We start from the raw sequence: 19,245 nt of genomic DNA, 5'->3' as shown, positions 1-19,245 counted from the left end.
CAAGCCTTTAAGACCCCAGACACTATCTCTTTTGATAGCCGGGCACCATCAGCTTTCTTCACCACATTTGCTTATGCACCCATTTGTCTTCAGCGATCCTATCATGGAGGTGTGCAGTCAATGATAATGATTTTTTGTTCTTTGATGCCTGGTAACTGATCCCTTTGGGACCACTCGATCACACAGGCTGGTGTGTTCTTCCATGTGGACTTTGTTGCTTCTGAGCTAGATGGCCGCTTGTTTATCTTCAAGCCTTTAAGACCCCAGTCACTATCTCTTTTGATAGCCGGGCACCATCAGCTTTCTTCACCACATTTACTTGTTCACCCACTTTGGCTCCAGCCGTTGTGTCGGGAGAGTGAGCATCATAGAGTTCCAATTTAATAAAAGAAGGTATTCATGCATTGAGGGAGTGTTTGAGTAGAGGCCCAAGGTCCTTCCGCCACCTTAATACTTGACCTATAAATATAGACACACAGATCTATTTCCCCATCTTCCTGTATATATTTGCATGTACATGGCGGTTTCTATATTTTGTCTAATCGTTGTTGTTTTTTGTTTGCTTGCTTCTGTTTGTGTTTTCAATGTCTTCTTTACATGAAATCCAGGATAGGTCGATCTACAGAGACAGTAACTGTAATGGGATTGTTAATTGCCTAAGGACATGGCAGGGAAAGATGGGGGAAATAGGGACTATTTCATACAAAAATGAGTACAAGAAGAAAATGTTCTGAAATTGATCATGGTGACAATTGCATGAATGTTCTTAATATGATCGAACAATTAGAGTGTATGCTATGTGAAGTATATGCCAATAAAACTGTTAAAAAGAAAGTAGTTATGTGTAGGTTTTCAGATTTCACAGACCAGTAACAATACACACACACACACAAATTTTGTGCAAACAAAAGTTTTAGCTTTTTAATAACTAAACAAACAAACAACCACCACCAGTACCATCGCCAACGACAATACACCAGGAAGCAAACATGCCATCACAAATACACATTTATTGAAATGGAACCTAAATGCACGTCACTTCACTTGTTAGTCCCGTTGCTCTCATTTTTGTGGCTGGGTTGTGGAAACCTTTCCATGGACTTGTGGCTGCAGCAGGTGTGAGTGTGGGACCTCTGCCACCAACAGGGACACCCACAGGGATACCGCTGAGGCCCAGGGAGCAGGCTGATGAGCACACATTGCTGACTCGGCTCCTGGACGCTGCAGCCAGGCCACCGACTCAACATCGGTCTTGAAGAGTCCCATTTCTGCAGACACTCTGGGGCATCCAGACTTTCAATTCTACACCCGGCCCCCTTGGCCCCACTGCGTATAGACTTTAGCTCAAAGAATGGCACAGGGCACTCTGGCCCAGTGCAGGGCGCCTCATCTCTAACGCACCAGGTAGTGCCTCTTTATTTATCCCGGGGTGAGTCTTTGTCCTTTTCTCAATCACAGCATCACGAGGGAGCCAGCATTGCTTATCATCTACAGCCAGTGCTCACCATTTCCTCTTTGTCGGTTCTCACCCCTTCTGACTGCGTGAATGACAAATGGGCTCAGTCAGTAGAATCTCCAGGCTGACTTTTGCTCATTCATTCACTGTTCATTCGCTTGCCCATTTATTCAACAAAGTCACGGAGAGCTGCTTACTCACCAGGCCCTGTGCTAGGCAAGGGAGATATGAAAATCAGAATCCAAACTCACTGCCATTGATTCCATTCGATTCCAACTAGGAGCGACAGTCCGTGTAGATAGAACTGCCCCTGTGGGGTTGCAAGACTGTAATATATATATCTTTAATGTTCATGTCCTTTATTCACCAGGGCACAGTTACTGTCTTCTGGTTTGTTGAGGCAGTAGGTCAGATGGCACCTGTCGCAGTCATGCCTGTCAAAGTGGCTGGCCGTGACAACCCCAGCACCAACACTCGGCCACACTCGTCTGCAGGGTTTTGCCATTTCCATATACCTCAGAGTGTTTTCAGTAGGTCAACTTAACCTCTGGTCAACTTTCTCCTCTGCTTCTTCTTGGAAGCGGTGTAAGACTGCTTCCTTTCCTTAGCACCACCACGAAGTTTCAGCACAAGATGCAGAGTGGACTCCTTTGGAATGCTGCAATCAGACAAGGTGCAACCCTCTTCCGGCGGCTTCTCCGCAAAGATCAGCCTCTGCTGATCAGGAGGCACTCCCTCCTCGCCCTGGATCTCGGCCTTCACATTCTCCATCGTATCCGAGGGTTCGACCTGGAGAGGGATGGTCTTCCCCATGAGGGTCTTCACGAAGATCTGCATCCTGGCGGCGGCTCCACCGCAGATGGTGGATCAGAAAGCAAGACTAATTTCTTACTGGAGTAGAAAGCCCATCTTTCCCCGAGGAGCAGCTGGTGGTTTCGAACTGCTGCCTTTGCAATCAGATGCCCACCGCATGACCACCATCCCACCAGGGCCCTCGAGGAAGAGACAGCAGGGACCAACATGCACAGCCCTGCCCGCCCAGAGCCTTGCAACCTAGTACGAGAAAAAACATGACGTAACCAAACAGACAAGTTAGCAACTACATTGTAAAATACCATCCACAGATGTGAGGAAACAGTTAGTGTGTTGTGAGATAAGGTAATAGATAGATTGGCTAAGCTTCCCTGAAGGAACAGCTTTTAAGGTAATGTCTGAGAGATTATGTGGCAGACATAACTTGCAGATTCACGCCTCTGCTAACAGCCTCCTGACGATTTTCTTTCGGGGTTTTCTACTGACTGTCCTCCTGATTTCCTCTGGTCAACGGGTGTCACGAGAGCAAGTGGACGGTCTTCTAGGGCTCCCGTGGAGGAGCGAAAGGAAGCAAAAAGGAGCTGATGGTTCTGGATGCTGCTCCCAGACAAGGAAGGTGCCTGCCCTTGTTCTTCTTTCTGAAATTTTCTTTTAGTTACAAGACAGTGAACTGCCCATCTGCCAACCAGATTCCCACCCCCACCCACCCCGTGCCATTATCCTCAGGATCGTCTACAACCCATGAACTCTAATAGCAATGCCCAGGACCAGTTTCCATGGCATCACTCCAACTCAGGGCGACCCATGTGTCAGAGCAGATTTTCAATGGCGGGTTTCTCAAAAGCAGACTGCCAGGCCTTTCTTCCGAGGTTCTGCTGGGTGGATGGACCCCCAGTCTTTTGGTTTTCAGCCAAGCATATTCCCCCTTTGTACCACTGGAGACTTCAAGATCTCCACTGGGTTCTGGTAAATACGTTTTAGCAGGGTGAAGACTTGGGGGAACAGTGTATCAGGAGAGGGAACAGGGTGTGCAAAGAGCTTGCGGGAGAAAAGTGCTTGCTGGTTTGAGGAACAGAAAGCAAGCCAGGCTGGAGTGTGTGCAGTGAGCAGCAGGCGCAGTGGTGCAGCCAACAGTTCTGGGGAGGCTGCCCCAGATCTCCCGGGGTAAGAGAGCCTTATTAAGTATTTGGACATGGAAAAGATATCTTAAATGGCACCAAATGTCACTCAAGAAAAGAACAGAGTGAACCAACAGATACTGTAAAGATTTTGGGATCAGTCATCTGAGTTCGGCTCTGAGCCAACTTCCTTGCCTGTAGGATTTGTGATGTTCCTTTGACTGCCCTTGGCCCCAGTCTACTCTCCCATCAAATGCGACGGTGGGTTAGATGAGCTATAGCATCTTTTTCTCTTCTGCTGTTTCCTGACCGACCCTGAAACCTTATCACCCCAGACACAGTGCCTCTACTAAGGAATTGACTGACAAGCAAACCCGAACGGTAGACAGAGCCTACTTCTTTCACACGTATCCAGGGAGTTTGTGTAAAGCCTCGGGAAAACCATCGGCTAGTTTTGTAGGCCACTGCTATGGTGGCCGGTCCAGGAGGAGTTTCAATGGTGGCACACGGTTCAGGGCACAGCTACGGACTGAAAGGCTGGCTATTTGAATCCCACCCAGTCAGCTCTGAGGGAGGAAGGCCTTGTGATCTGCTCCCATGAAGAGCCCCTTTTCTGTCAAGTCAATGCTAGCTCACCGTGCCCCTCTGGGACAGAGTAGAGCATCCCCAAAGGGGTTCCATAGCTGTAAGGTCTGCTATGTCTTTCTCCCACAGAGTTGCTGTGGGATTCAAACTGCTGACGGTGGTTGGTAGCCAGGTGTTTACCCACTATGCCACTGGGTTCCTCTCAAAAAGATACAACTTAAAAAACCCAGTGTGGTGGTCCCACAGTCTCCTGTGGTTGCTATGTATAAAAAATCAGCAGTAAGTTTAGTAACCAAGTCAATGAAGAGGGAATTTTGTGTAAAGTGTGACACTTTGGTAAGTGTAGACAACAGCACTTTCAACGGAATACTTCATGACAGAAAACACGAGTCAGCGTATTCTTGGGTGGCTTTTATCAAGACTCGGTAAAGACAGAAATGGCTGCATGTGAAGTCTATCAGTTTTCTATTGTTGAATACAAGGGGGCTTCAAAAAGTTTGTGGGAAAATGCCATCATCTTTCAACTCCTTTTTAAAAATTAAAAAAATCATTTTATTGGGAGCTCTTACAGCTCTTATCACAATCCATCCATCCATTGTGTCAAGCACTTTTATACATGTTATCATCATCATTTTCAAAATATTTTCTTTCTACTTGAGTCCTTGGTATTAGCTCATTTCCCCCTGCCCTCAAGAACCCTTGATAAATGATAAATGGTTGTTATTTTCATATCTTACATAGTTTGCTATCTTCTTCACCCACTTGGAGGGGTTGTTATATGTCTATCATTGTGGTCATTTCCCCCTTTCTCCCCCCACCTTCCACCTACCCTCTTGGTATCACTACTCACATTATTAGTCTTGTTAACTCCATTTTTACACAAACTTTCTTATGGATTGTTACCAGGGGGCTTCAAAAAGTTCATGGGAAAATGGAATGGAAAGATAATGGAATTTGTCGAGGCAAGTCACATGGTCAAGCCTTGGGTCACTGTGGGTGGGGGCGCTGCGAGGGCCTGGATCCTGAGGTGTGAATCAGTGTAGACCGTGCATGTCACAGTCTCCCACTGTGTGTAAACGTACCCTCGTAGACAGGACTCCAACTTCTGAAGGCTGGCTCTTTTACAAAGTACTGGTGGCACAGTGCTTAAAGCACTCGACTGCTATCCCAAAGGTCTTTGGTTTGAACCCAACCAGCTGCTCTGTGGAAGAATGGTGTGGCAGTGTTCTTCCTTCAACACGAGAGTGTCAGAAGCCATGTGATTGCTAGAACATGGAAGCATTTGGTAATGTGCAGAATCCTACATCAAATGTTTGCCTACCAAGATTTATTTTTTAGCAGTGGCCTTGGGAAGTTATATACCACTGCCTCAATTAACATAAGTAGATGCTTCCTAAATGCTTCTTAAACGAATCGGGAGTTTCTTATTAAACTCCCACTGTGTTCCAGGGACTTCACTCACAAACCGGGTCACCAACTCTCTCCCCAGAGAGCCTTGTAGGTGCTGTGGGGTAGGCATTGGGCTGTTAACTGCAGTGTCACCAGTTCAAGCCTACCAGCTACTTGAGAAAGAGGCGATCCACTTTAATAAAGACCCCCAGTCTCAGACACCACATATAGGGTCGCCGGGAGTCAGAAGGGACTTGATGGTGACATAGAGTACCCTGCTATTTGCCACATTTTACCATTAAGAGAACTGTGTTAGTCAGGGTGGACTAGAGAAACAAATCCAGAGACCCTCATATTTGTGTAATAGAGAACTTCCTATCAAAGAGTAATTGAAAACATCCCAGCCCAGTCCAGATCAAGTCCATAAGTCTGATATTAGTCCTCATGTCCAATACCAGTCTATAAATTCCTCTTCAGACTCATGCAACACATGCAATGATGCTGAATGCAGGAAAATCACAGATCAGCGAGTGGAAAGTCTTGTGGATCTAGTGGCAGGGATCTCCAGGTGGCTCATCTAGCTCCAGAGCTCCAGCTCCATCAGGTTTATCAACAGGAATGCATAGCAGTCTGTGTCTGGCCTCCAGGGAGGAAGACAGGAGTTCCCAGAATCCCATGTGCACACAGAGGTCTCTTTGGCTGTGACCTGACTGACAGGCTAAACTCCACCCTTTTGCAAATCGACAGATTATGTAACTGCATAAGGATGTAGGTACAGAAAGCCCAAGGTGGAAGGGTAGGAATCCCATCCCAGTTCCAATCTGAGTCTACACCCTTCACAGCACAGCTGCTTCCTTTTTGTTTCTGAAAGTAAGTGAAAGGATGACTTCAAGATGTTGCCAGAGGGACAAGACAGAACCAGGACGTTTTGGAATTCCCATTCTTCTCAAGGCTATCAATAGTTTGTTATGATCCACACAGTCCAACACAATTAGGCCAGCAATAATCCTAACAATAGCTACTACTAAATTTCTTTACAGCATATGTTTTCAATTAGTCCTCAATCTCATGAGCTCAGTTTTATTATTCTTAATTAATGCATAAATTAACCATGGCCCAGGGAGATGTCCCAGCTTTTAAGTGGTGAATCTAAAAGTTGTCTATTTGGCTAAAAGGCCTGAAAAACGTTTAGCTGTGGGTCTTGTTCCATTGTGGTGCTGATGAAGTGGGGAATTGTGAATCTTATTACAAAACAAAACAAAATATGCAGACCAAAACAAAACATACCCAGGCCTGGTATGAGGTGTAAAAGCCTACCTTGGGGTAGAGAGTGGTAAGAACCCCTACAAATCCATTCACTGGTTTGCTCCCTGAACTTCTATTTATCGCTCACTTGTTTCCGCCTGTAAAGATGTGTCGGAAATCCTCCGCGCAGTTTGGGAGTTTTGGGTATTCTGGGCCCCAGGCTAACCTCGGGGAGGGAGAGGTGAACAAGATAAATGTGATCTTTGCTCCTCCCCCCCTGATCCTACTGGACCAGGCATTCAAAGAAGCAGGAACTGGATCCACAGGGGTGGGGGTGGGGGTGAATGACTTGGGCATCTGCCGCGCCGGAGCCGTAGGAACTGTTCCGAGCCGCCGGAGCAGCCGCGGTAGGTCCCCCCGGGCAGTGGCGTCCAGCTGGTGGACAGGAAGGAGCCCGGCTCCTTGCCCAGCGCCGGGGGCGCGGAGGTGGGCCGGACGGGCCGTGCCGGGCGCGCGTTAGGGTTAGGGCAGGGGATTCGGCTTCCCGGCGGCAGAGGGCGCTGGGGGCCGCGGTCCGGCGCGCCCGAGCCGCCGCTGCGCGCAGAGGCGAGGCGGGGAGCGCGAGCGGCGGCGGCCACTGCCACGTATTCCCGGCAGTGGCGGCGGCGGCGGCGGCGCGGGAGGAGGTGAGCGGCGGCGGCGCCCGCGGGCAGGTGGGTCGCGAGCGGCGGGGACGCGGTCACGAAGCTGCGGGGCGCGGGCGGCGCGGGGCACGAGCCGGGGTGCGGGCGCCGGGACTGCGCGGTTCCCGCCACGCCGGCTCCGCCCCGCGCCGGGCAGCCAGCCGAGGCCCGGGCGCCGCGCGCGTCCCGCGCGCAACTCTCCCCGGCGGGCTGGGGGCCGGGGCGCGCGACCCAGCCGGCCTCCCCGGGATCCGGCTGCGGGATTCCCGCCGCCGCCCTCGGGCCCGGCTGGGAAAAGTTGGGGCGGACGGCGAGCCCGCGTGGACCGGGCGGGAAGTGCGGGCTCGGGGCGGGGGATGCGGTGCCAGAGGGTCCCGGGCGGGAGGCGGGACCCCCGAGGGGACCCCGTTTGGGAAGGCGGGAGCGCGGATCCCTGGTCCAGTGCGGCGGGGAGGAAAGGGTGCGCTCAGGGTCCCCGGGGGCAGTGGGCAGACCCGGGTCATCGAGGTGCGGCCGGTCCCTGCGGATAAAGGCGGCGGGGAAGCCCCAGGGGCAGGCGAGCAGTGGGGACCGGGGGCCAGAGGCGCCGGCTTGGGGTGGCACATGGGGAGGGCGCTTAGCTGCTTCCTCGCTCTGCCAGATGTAGAGCACGGGAGAGGGCTCTGGTTCCGAGTTGGGGACGCCTGTGGCGCCCGCGGACCCGAAGGGGAGTTCCAGTAAAAGGTGGAGGAGGGAGCGGAGCGTGCTTCCTTTGCCGCCACTGTAAAGCGCCGCCCCTCCTGTCCTGTCCTCCCCTTTCCCCTCTCCCCTCCCTCCTCCCCTTCTGCCAGATTCACCTCCCCGACTGCTGGGCTTTTGTCCGGAGGAAGTTGAGGGGAGCTGAGCGGAGGAGTGTTTTAGGTAAGCTTCTGAGGTTGGCAGGACTGGGCTGCCTGACATCAAACCTATGACCCGGAGCTGTCTACAAACAAACAAACAAGCCCAGGTCCAGTCCTCTCATACACACCCACCCCGTTCCTTCTGCGGTATAGCCAATAGCCAGACTTTTCGCTCTTTGAGGAAGGCTTCTCTGGGGGAGGTTAGAGGGCCCCCAACGCCCAGCAGCACGTGTGCTCACAGCTTTGTGGGGATCCTCAAGGGGTGACAGGCATGACTTTCTCTTCTCTGGCTGAGATTGGTTGTTGCAGAAACAAGTGGTGCTGGCGCTGCCGGATGCTTTGTTAGAAGCACCTGCGTGGTGGTGGGCCTGGAAAAGGAAGATGACTCATGCTGGCTCTTTTTCAAGCAAACTTTGTATTCAAGACACCGGATTGCTAAGTTATTGCCAACAGTAATACAGCTGGAGACCCAGACTCTGGGTCACTTGAGGTCTTGTTCAAGATAAGTTGGCGAGCAGCGTGACCCTTGGATGTGTCCCTTGTCCTCTCTGGACCTCAGTTATCTTATCTGTGAAACGGGGTCATAAAGAGCCAGGGAAGAAATCTGATGGGAAGGGGTTGGGGGAGGCTTTTGAGAGAGACTGTGAGATCTTTGCCTTTTGAGACTAGATTGCAACAGAAACCCCATCTTGTTCTTTTGAAGAAATCGGGGTGGACTTAAAAGAACACAGGTTTTAGAAGAGCGCAAAGTCCAAACCCAAACACCAGCAAACTAGTAAGACTTGGCACGAGATTCCAAGCCTGAATACTGTGCCTCTGCAGGCAATGGCTACATGGCTCTCCAGCTGTCGTTACCATAAAACCCATAACTGCGCCTTGAAAATTACCCGTGGGTCTGTATTCCATCACCCCTGGCGTGGCTACTCAGTTGGCCTGATCTTGGTGAGGCCTCACGTCAAGGACGTCCCCAGGATCTCAAATTGCCATAATACCACAGGCTTCCTCCTGTCTGACTGATGCTGGGATCCTTGTAGCACTACATGTCTGGCATCCTGTCATCTCTTCCCTTCCGGCCTGAGAAGCGGTGAGCTGATTCTTAGGGCGTCTTGCATATCTGAACTTCCTAGGTTTTTCTTTTCAAAGGAGCATAATAAATGTGCCAATTAAAATCCAACAGCACGCTAACTGCCAGCAAGTTGACCTGACTCATAGCAATCCTAGAGGACAGGGTAGAACTACCACTGTGGGTTTCTGAGACGAGCTCTTCATGGGAATGAAAAACCTCATCGTTGTCTTCTGAAGCTCTAGTAGTTTCGAACTGCCGACCTTATGGGCACCAGCCTAACCAACTAGGTCATTAAGGCTGAGTACAGCAGAAATTGCTTGAGACAGCAATGAGCATCTTCACCAGCCTGCCTCTTCGGTTAATCTGTTAGTGGCATTTCTGGGTTGTCTACTGGCCATATCATTTTGGACCCTGACCGAGTTGAGATCTTCCTGCCGGAGTACGATAGCACACTAATGATAGAGCCATGCTGCTGGAAGGAGGGAAGGTTATGTTTGCTTTTTAGCTAAGTCATTTTACTGGGGGCTCTTACATCTATTATTACAGCCATACATCCATTATATCAAGCGGACATGTGCAAATGTTGCTATCAACAATTTCTAAATATTATCTTTCTTCTTGCCCTTTGTTATTAGCTCCTCTTTATTCCCTCCTTCGCCCACCCTGCCACCCTGCAAGCCCTTAATATATCATGCGTTGTTATTATTTATACATACCTTGCACCGCCCATGCTATCCCTACACCTGCTGTCCTGGTGTTTGTCCCCTTGATGGGTGTTACTTCACCATTGTTGCTATCCGTGCTCCCTAACTGCCCTTCCCTTCCTCCACCCTCCTGGAATTATTACTCCCATGCTCTTTCTGAGGGGTTTGTCTATCCTGAATTCCACATATTCAAAGCTCTCGTCTGTACCAATGTATGCACATGGGTCTAGCAAGATTTTCAAGGTAGGACTGAGATCAGAATAATGAGGGGGAGGAAGGATTAAAGAACGAGAGGCGTGTTGGTGGTAAACTGCCCCCTGGATGTATCTTCTCTTCCATGCAGCCCGTCTGTGCGGGAATGTCTAATTGTCCACGGATGGGCTCTGGGTCTCTACTTTGCCCCCTCTTCTTTGCCTCGGTGTTTTGTCTTTGGAATCCATACCTGAACTCACCTGCTGTTCTGCTCACTTCTGTTCGTAGCTTTCAAGACCTATATAAAGTTTGAGCATATCATTTGCAATAATCCTTGTCAGTTTCTTGGAAACTGCAGTTCGCGGTGATCTCTGAGTTTGAGCAGTGGTAAAATAACTTCTGCAGCAACTAAACCCCAAATTATCCAGACTCACTGCCCTCAGGTTGATTCCGACTCACCACGACCCATAGGGCAGCTAGCACTGCCCACGTGGGTTCTGCCGCTGTAACTCCTGACAGGAGGCGACATCCTTGTCTTATCCCAAGGAGCCATGACTGGTTTCAAATGGCCGACTTTGGGGTTTCCAGCCCAGTGCCTAACCACAGCGCCACAAATAGAAGGCCTGGCTAATTGAGTTTAGTCTTCAAACTATTTATAGTATCTTATATATGCAAATAAATTAAATCAGTAAGAGTCACAACTCTGCAGGTATTATTTGAGTCCTTACTACTTATCATCGGAGCCCTGGTGGCACTGTGGGTTAGGCGCTGGGCTATTCACAACGGGGCCCATGATTCCAACCCATCAGCTCCACCTCGGGAGAAAGGTGAGGCTCTCTGCTCTGAGGTCGACAGTCTCAGAACCGCTGTGCATCCGGATGGACTCATTGGTAACGCATTTGGACCGGCTTTACCCCGTAAACCAGGCATTGCTAGGAAGTAGAGTCCTTTTACAGGTGAGCAAACAAACAGTGGGGCACAGGTCGAAATGTTACATCTGATTTGTCAAATGACTGGCGATCTTTGAGTCCAGCTCTGTAACCATTTGCAGTCGAATCAGTTCCAACTTACCGCGACCCTAAAGGACAAAGTATAATTCCCCACAGGGTTTCTGAGGCTTGTAATTGTTACACGGACAGACTGCCACATCATTCTCCCACTGGGTGGCTGTTGGATTCGAACCAACAGCCTTTCAGTAGCAGCTGAGGGCCTACCTGGTGGGCCACCAGGGCTTGCTTTGAATCCCAGTAGCCTTGTGCAGACGAGGAAAGGAGCCCTCCTCATGGGGTCGAGGTGACCCTTCAATGAGTTAATGCATGGGAAAGCAAGGTGTCAACTGTACAGTGCTTTCTGAGGGGAGTCGTGTTGTTAGCCCAGGACCGGTGTGGAATAAACAGGGTGAAATGGCAAGTCTACACGTCTTGGAGTCCCGTGGCGCTGCGGTGGCCCCTGAGTCCACCGTCTCCCCTTTCTGAGCCTGTTTTCAGCATGCGGTTGCCTGCCTTGTCCTGAGTGAAGAACCTGGTCACACACGACTTAGTGCTTGTTGACTGCTCAAGGCAAGGCCAGGGGTTCCAGCCTCCCAGCTGCTCCTCGGGAGAAAGTGCAGTCTGTTCTTAATGATTTACAGTCTTAGAAGCCCTGTGGGGGCAGTTCTGCTCTGAGCTTTAGTGTTATTTCCAGTCTGAATTTGGCCCAAGGGCAGTGGGTTTGGGTTTGGTTTGGAGATGAACTTGTGATTTGAAGTAGGTGCTCACTAAAAGTTTGACATCTACCTTGCCGTTGCCCCAAGGCAATTGAGGCAATTGGGATAATTGATCCAAGACCGGAACAAAACCAGAAGCAGGAAGTGGCAGGACTTTGAAGGGAGACAGCTATGATCCCTATCTCCTTACTCATTTTGTGGTTTTTCTCCCTCTTTTGAAAAACCCACCCTGTTGGGCTGGGAGAAGAGCGATGGTAGTTTTGGAGGGGTTTCTATGTAGTCGTAGGATGATCTGTCGTGTAAGGCAGGTGAACCCAAACCAAACACACTGCCATCGAGTCAATCCTGACTCCTAGCGACCCTCCAGGACAGGGTAGAATTGCCCCTGTGGGTTTCTGAGACTTTTTCTGTACATCACAGCCCAATTCATAACCACTGGAGGGGCAGAGCAAATAGGGGCTGGAGGGGTTGAGTGTGGCCCTGCGGAATGTTGGGAAGTGTCACCTGGGAGAAGCCATTGTCAGTCTTTGCACTTGGCCACAAATGGGACAGAGTGCCATCTAGTTCTCCCAGGCTGTCTGGTGGGGCTTTGAAGTTTCGCGCTCCGGGCAAATTGTGACTGGTGGCGGCAATGTAGACGAGTTTCCACAGTGAGCTTGTATGCTGAAAAGGAAATTCAATTCCAAGAGGGTGTTTGTTGTGACTGGTGCCAGAATCTCTCTGAGAATTTTATTGCCGATTCAGTCAGTCTCCTGCTAAAGTTCTCCTTCGCTCTCTGACGAGATTAATTAAGAAATAGTTAAAAAATAGAAACGTCTCCTTTGTGAGCTTTCGAAGTATAAACGTCCACAATCTTTAAAGCAGTTGCCACCCAAAGATCATAGAGATTTACATTTTGAAAAGCATTTCCTCCCCCTAAGGACTGTTTTCCCTTGCCCCGAATTTCTTCTTTCCTCTCCCATTGTCTTCATCTCACTATGCATGGAGTCACTTGCAGGTTGGTTAAGAGCACAAACCCTCCTGCCAGCGTGTCTGGGTTCAGGTTCCAGTTGTCCCACTCACCGCGGCTGCGCTGCTCAGTGTGGGAGCTGCTAGTCACCTTTGGCTGCTTACGTTTACTTTTTAAAGCAATTACAGTGAAATGAAATAGGAAATTCAGTTTCTCAGTTACAATAGCCATGGAGACCTGGTGGCTCCGAGGCTGGACAGTGCAAATATAGGACATTTCCAATTTTGTGCAACGTTGTATTGAACAGTAATCTGATGGTCATTGTAGTCTACATATTTTCGGGGGTTATTGTGCCTGTGAAATGAGGCAATCTGTGTATAAAATTTATTGAACTGCGTGTGGTACATTCTACTGTCATTAAATCTTTTCCATTTCATAATAGCCCTGACGAGGGTTTCTGAGGCTGTAGATCTTGACAGGTGCACAGTCTCATCTTTTTCCCAGAGGGTGACTGATGGGTTTGATCCGCCAACCATCAGGCCAGTACTGCCACTAGGGTTCCTTTGCCTGACACATACAGCAAAACAGCTCACCGCCATGGAGTCCATTCTGACTCACAGCCACCCTGTAGAACAGGGTGGAACTGCCCCTGTGGGTTTCTGAGAGTGTAAATCTTTTCTGGAGTAGAAAGCCCCATCTTTCTCCCATGGAACAGCTGGTGGCTTTGAACTACTGACCTTGCAGTTAGCAATATGAGTGTTATTTATGGTTATGGTATTATTTAAAGCATTCATTAATTATTTGAGGGACTACTCTCTAAGATCCTTTCCTACATGTTGGTAGAAAGGTTTATGTCAACTTGAATTTGAATCTTGGCTTTGCTGTTTATCACGTGAGCCTCGGAAGTTACTTCTCTGAGCTTCAATTTTCTTACTACAGAGTAATAAAGCTGTCCTTAATATTGAATGAGATGGTGTGTGCAGAGCAGGGATTGTCAAATAGTAGGTGTTCAGTACGCACTCGCTTTCATCTCCTCTGAAGATAGCCTGAGTATGTTTGGTCGGGGATTAATTGCTTACTGTTAGTGACAGTAACACATCCATATTAGGTTAGTAAATCAAGCGAATATATTCAGAAGCACAGAGGACTGAAGAGTTGTCTAAGGCAGCCTGGAGGCTTGGCCAACGAGTGGTTTTTGAGCCTCATCAAAGATGGGGGCACTTTGTACATGCATAGGTGCGAGAATGGGGGGTGGTGGTGTTCAGAGAGTTGTGATTCTCTTGGAGAGAGATGAACCCTACAGTTTTCATTTACATTTTACATGCCCAATGGGCATCAGATCATGTCGTTCCAAATGCTTGGATGAAGAAACAGGTCGGCAAATAGGCACATTCACGCGGCTCTGCTGTTAGATGTCGTCGGGTTGGTTCTGTGTACAACAGAGTGAACTGCCAGAGAGGATGGGGCTTGGTTTTAAGACTGGCAATGGTGATGGAGAATGGGGTGGCAGTGTCGATGAGTCCCTTTGAAAGGGGGAGTTGAAGGAGGGAGGGAATGAGTCTGAGTCTTTGCTTGGCTTGCCCCAACCCACTGTAGTTGCGATCGCCCAGGGCTGGTTACTGGAGACACTAACCCTGTGTAGACCAAAAGCAGTCACCACAGAACCCCAGAATGCTTCTTGTAGCCTCTGACTGACAGCTGGAGAGAGGAGAGTCTCAGAAAAACCTGCATGCACCTTCCCTTTGCTGGCCTCACCTCCAGGCCTTCCTGTTTCTGCCTTTTTAGGCTCATCTTAGAAGATGGCATCTCTGTTCCTTGGACCCCATTCAAGGAAATGCTGGTTTGGCCATTCAAACCCTACAGTCTCCCGACAGGCAGTTCCTCGGTGGCCCCTGGGGACTGGGAGTGTGGGCTTCCGTTTGGGCTAGTCTAAGAATTGACCTCTGGAGGAAGGGTTGGCTGGGCTGTGTGCCCGTGGGACTCTCAGATGTTGAGCTCCCTGTGTGAACATCCTGGCCACTTCCCTGAAGAATGCCGTCTCTCTGGGGAGCCAGCACATCTGGGGTGAACCCACAGTCACAGCAAGGGGTTGATCCCATTGGCTGGCATCCCCACCTGGGGGCGCACCATGACCACGTCAGGAGTGGACTGGCTTTTTGGCTTCTTCACTCGACAGGGCCACCCCCAGTGGTGAACTTGGCTGTGAGGCTTCCATTTTTCCAGATGCTGTCGTCTTCCTGCCCTGGTCAGGCTGTAGTTGAGGCAGGTTCTGGCTCTCTTGGTCGTGACTGCTCCAGCCTCATCAGTCACAAACTTTCTCTGCTTGGGAGCCACTCTGCAGAAGATGTAGCTCACCCTCAGCCTCCTTGATGTTTCTTCTCTGCAGGCGGGATCCCTGGTGCTAGTTGCCACCGTGCCTCTTGGCAGCCCCTGTGTTTGTTGATAGCTGCTCTCGAACTAGTCCGTCTCCACTTCGTGGGCACCTCACGTGCAACCGGACCGAAGATTGCCTGGTTTTACACCATCCACCTGATCGGACGCAGTCTTTTCCATGGGCTGATTCTAAGAAGTAGATCACTGGGTGTTTCTTCCCTATTCCATTGTAGTCTGGAAGCTCCAGAGGAGCCCCAGGGACAAAGTGGTCACACATGGGGCTGCTAACCACAAGGTCAGGAGTTTGAAGTCACCAGCTGCTCCTTTGGGGAAGAAAAGACTTTCTACTCCCGTAAAACAGTTGCAGTCTCGGAAACCCACAAGGGGAGTTCTACCCTGTCCTGTAGGGTCACTGTGACTCGCATGGCCTCGATGGCTGTGATTTTAAAATTTGTTAATGGCAGCCCCACTGTTCAGCTTCACGGCAGCATTCAGGCCTCCACTGAGAGAGGGGTGGTGGACGTGCCTGGTGGCCTGGGCTGGGGATTGAACCTGATGCTCCCCTAGGACTGCCAGGGCCCAGTCCCCTTCTAACCAGGGGCCGTTCAAGCATTCAGTACGTTTGCCGTGTGTATACACTGCTCTCCCAGGCAGGCTGTGATGTGGTTCAATGTGAGCAGAGAGTTTTTGCCCGAGGACATTAGCTGTCCTATGTCCTACCTATGTCCTAATCGAAGCTCCGGTCTGTGTATCCTATTTTCCTTTGTGTTTATTTGTTGTGTGTGTGTGGGGTATGTGTTTAATTATTACAGGGAGGCAAAAGAGATATTTATCCAAGTTTAAAGCTTTCGTGGTGCCACTGTTCTGGTAAGCAGACAGACCACACATTTTTAGCCAAGGTCCCATTGATTTAGCCCCCCTGCCGCGCCACACTGTTGCTGTTTTGTTGGCAGAATCTCTGATTTGTATACTGGTCTCAGATTGCATTTCCCTAGCGAGTGTGAAAAGATTCCTGGACTGTTGGCCCAAGTGCATGGATGTGAATCAGTGGGCTTCGCTTGGCACGGCCGGGGTTGGCTCTCCCGATGATCTCGGGCGCCCGGCACATGGCTCTTTGTCTGGAAGATGGAGCTCGGCCAGGCCACTGCTCAGGCTGTGCCTGGGAGCTGCTCTCTTGGTGACAGTGGGATGCCTCCCTTGGCCTGTGGGAAAGGGAGTTAGCCCTTCATCCAGTTTGTTTTTTGTTTCCTTTTTCCTTTCTTTCTTCATCCTGTGTGGATGAGAGGGAGGAAGGTGTCCTTTGAAAACGGGCAGATACTATGGGAAGGATGGGGTTTATAGTTTCCACAGACTGTCTACGAAAAATTTACCATATAACCCACTTTTCCCTCTTCCTCTGCTTGATCCAAACCTAGCCTGCTATTTCTGGCTTAGAAATTGGACCAGAACCTTAACCCCTTACTCCTGGGAAGACCCTGGAAAATGTTCTCTCTTACAACCAGTATTCCTGCCTGGCTAGCACGGTTGGTGCTCACCTGTGCTCCCACCTGGCAGTATGGCTGGTGCTCCCATGTGGAGGTTGAGTCAGGAAAACCAGGCCTACATCAGTGCAATTTCACCTTAAAATAAGAACCCCACTTGGGTGGTGGTAGTTTTGTTTCTTGCCAGTCAATTTGATTGCTCCCCCCTCCCCCGAATTCTATAATCCACAAATATATTATGGTACTGCACCCTAGCCTCCCTTTCAGAGGCGTCGAAGTTTATAACAGCACTCTCTGCTCAGGCCTCAGACGTCAACCCATTTTAGCAACTTGACTTGTATCCCGAGACTGTCCCCCTATGTAGACACACATGCTTGTGGGTTTGTTTCTTTTTAAAGACTGCGTCTGGTCACACCGTTTATATTATTGCAGTCTTTGCTTTATTCCTCTGTATTGGAGAGCTTTCAAATTTCTATTGTTTTATTTCAGTGGAAATACATATATGTGAGCAAGCGTGTGTCAGGACATTTTTACACGTGCAGTCCAGTGACGTTGGTTATGTTCATCATGTTGTGCTGTCTTTCCCGCTCCCTGTTTCCACATCATTGCGGCGGCGTCAGCAGGGACTCAGAGCCCCTACGCAGTGAAGTTTGGTCTCTACATTTTGTGTCTATTCTGGATAGTTCCAATACGGGGTCTTATACGACTTTTACCTGTTTGTGACCGACTTTTATCTCATTCGGCATAATGTTTTCAAGGTTCTTCCATGCTTTGTAGCGTGTGTCAGACGTCGCCTTGTTGGCGATCGAGCTCTATGCATGTACAAAGGTCAATGGAAAGGTACTGCTATTAGAGTTTCAGTTCATACACACAGTTTATTATGGACAAAATGTGCTTCTCTGGTCAGTGGCTGGCTGCAGAACTAGTTTTCTCACTGATCCTCGGAGGCTTCAGGGAAGTTTGTGGGAAAATGGAATGAAAAGGTTTGAAGCCCCTCAGAGGCGTGTGTCTCAGCTCTTTCAGGCGCTTCCCCGAATACCAGGTGGCGTCGGAATAGTGACTTCTGAGGGCATCTGCTGGACCAGCTCAATTCAAGGCCGAGAGGTCTGCTCGGAAGGTGACGGTGACGGATTTGGGGGGATGCCAAAGGGGTAATCTTGATAGATTGTCTCAAAGGACACAGGAGGCTCACGGGGCTTACTATAAAGAAGTTTTAAGTAAATAGGAAACTGCTTTGGTGAGAGACAAACCAGGAACGTGGGGCTGTGACATTCTTTCCCTCACGATAGTGCACGTGCTCGTTCTGGGGGGCCAGCGGGAGCTCTCCTCTGAGATTTCATCGGGGAACCCTATTGTACCCTTCCTGTAGTCCTGATCTGGCCCCTGCAGACTCCTTTTCAGTCCCCAAACTCGAAGAACATTGGAAAAGAGCATGATCTGAATCCCTCACAGATGCCCGAACTGCCGTTTTGACCCAGTGGCCGTCACTGATGGCTCTGTTCCTTGGGGAAGGGTGGAGAGGGAAACCCGTCCTTCAGAAGTGTATGAGCCTACATGGAGACTGGCATGAAGCAAGAGCTTCGCATTTTAATATTTTTAAAATTTAGGCTTCTATGACTTTGTAGCAGTACTCTTTGACCTAGCTCTCCTCTATCCTCCAGTGTCCATAAAATAGTTTCTAGTATTAATATATCATAGTTTGTGAGTCTCCTATTGATAGACACATAGGCCTTTTCATCAGGTTTGCTGTGAGACTTTCATACATTTATGCCATGCACGGGGCACCTGTGCAGTATTTCTCCGGAAGTAGAGCCGGGAATGTTTTTAAAATGTGGTAGCTTCACCCAATCAGTTCTCAAGGGGTGTCCTAGTGTAAATGACTCATCTCAGCTGCAAGGGTGACCTCGTCCTCACTCCTGCACTGGGTGCTTCTGGGGGAAAGACGCGCATTGTCATTCACTGGTCCCTGGTGAGGTGGTGGGATGGGTCGCTGCCTTTGGAGTGGTGCGATCTTGGATGGTCAGAGAGGGCAGGTCATAGTGAGCAGTGAGGGTCATGCCCCCCTCCCGGCACAGGGACACCTGGAAGCCTGTGCTGGTGGCTGCTCCTGCCCCCTGCTTCTTCCGGAGGCCGTGCGCAGTAATAGAACCCTTTAATTCTGGTGTAACCTATTTCTCCGAACTCTTCCCTGAGGAGCCAAGCAGATGTAAGTGTCACCAGCCTGTCCTGCAGCTGCCAAGAGAGAATGCCTCAAGGCTGGAATGCTGCTGGGCTCAGAGCTGAGCACTTGTGGGCTCGGGGAGGGGAGCACTGTGGGCTCCGGGAGGGGAGCATTAGCTGGGATGGCATGCTCCTGGGAAATCAAGTGCTGCCGCCACTGCTGGACAAGCTCCTAGAAGTGCAGCGAGCAGGATTCTGGGGGTGGCCTGTCTTCCCTTCCTGCCTCTGCTGGGCTCTGGCCCTCAGGAGGGTGTTTCAGGGGGAATCCGAGGTTTCTTGAAAGGCGTTTCAATGGCTGACACTGCAGTGTGGTAGACCAGACATGGGGAGGCCCTGCAGGGCTAGCTCCCGGTGGACACATTGGACTTGGGGTACATTGGACGGTACC

At 50.0% G+C, this 19,245-nt stretch overlaps 1 protein-coding gene and 1 pseudogene across 7 annotated transcripts in view; one reads left to right on the top strand and one right to left on the bottom strand.

The window, feature by feature from the left end:
- Window positions 1–1,799: 1,799 nt before the first annotated feature.
- Window positions 1,800–2,293, bottom strand: LOC142445958 (ubiquitin-ribosomal protein eS31 fusion protein pseudogene; annotated as a pseudogene).
- Window positions 2,294–6,894: 4,601 nt separating this feature from the next.
- Window positions 6,895–19,245, top strand: part of SMCO4 (single-pass membrane protein with coiled-coil domains 4) — a 62,495-nt gene continuing 50,144 nt past the window's right edge. For 2 of the 7 annotated variants that reach the window (XM_075548714.1, XM_075548713.1), the window contains exon 1: window positions 6,895–7,013. The gene's annotated coding sequence lies outside the window, so the exon portion shown is untranslated. Of the gene's footprint in view, window positions 7,093–7,184; window positions 7,320–8,173; window positions 8,190–19,245 lie in introns of those variants that run through there. The other 5 variants (XM_075548715.1, XM_075548710.1, XM_075548709.1 and 2 more) reach the window with 5 other exon arrangements.

Source organism: Tenrec ecaudatus, chromosome 4 (genome assembly GCF_050624435.1).
Source record: "Tenrec ecaudatus isolate mTenEca1 chromosome 4, mTenEca1.hap1, whole genome shotgun sequence".
Taxonomy (NCBI): Eukaryota; Metazoa; Chordata; class Mammalia; order Afrosoricida; family Tenrecidae; genus Tenrec; species Tenrec ecaudatus.
Note: the sequence above shows the minus strand (reverse complement) of the source record. Positions and strands in the feature narration are given on the sequence as shown.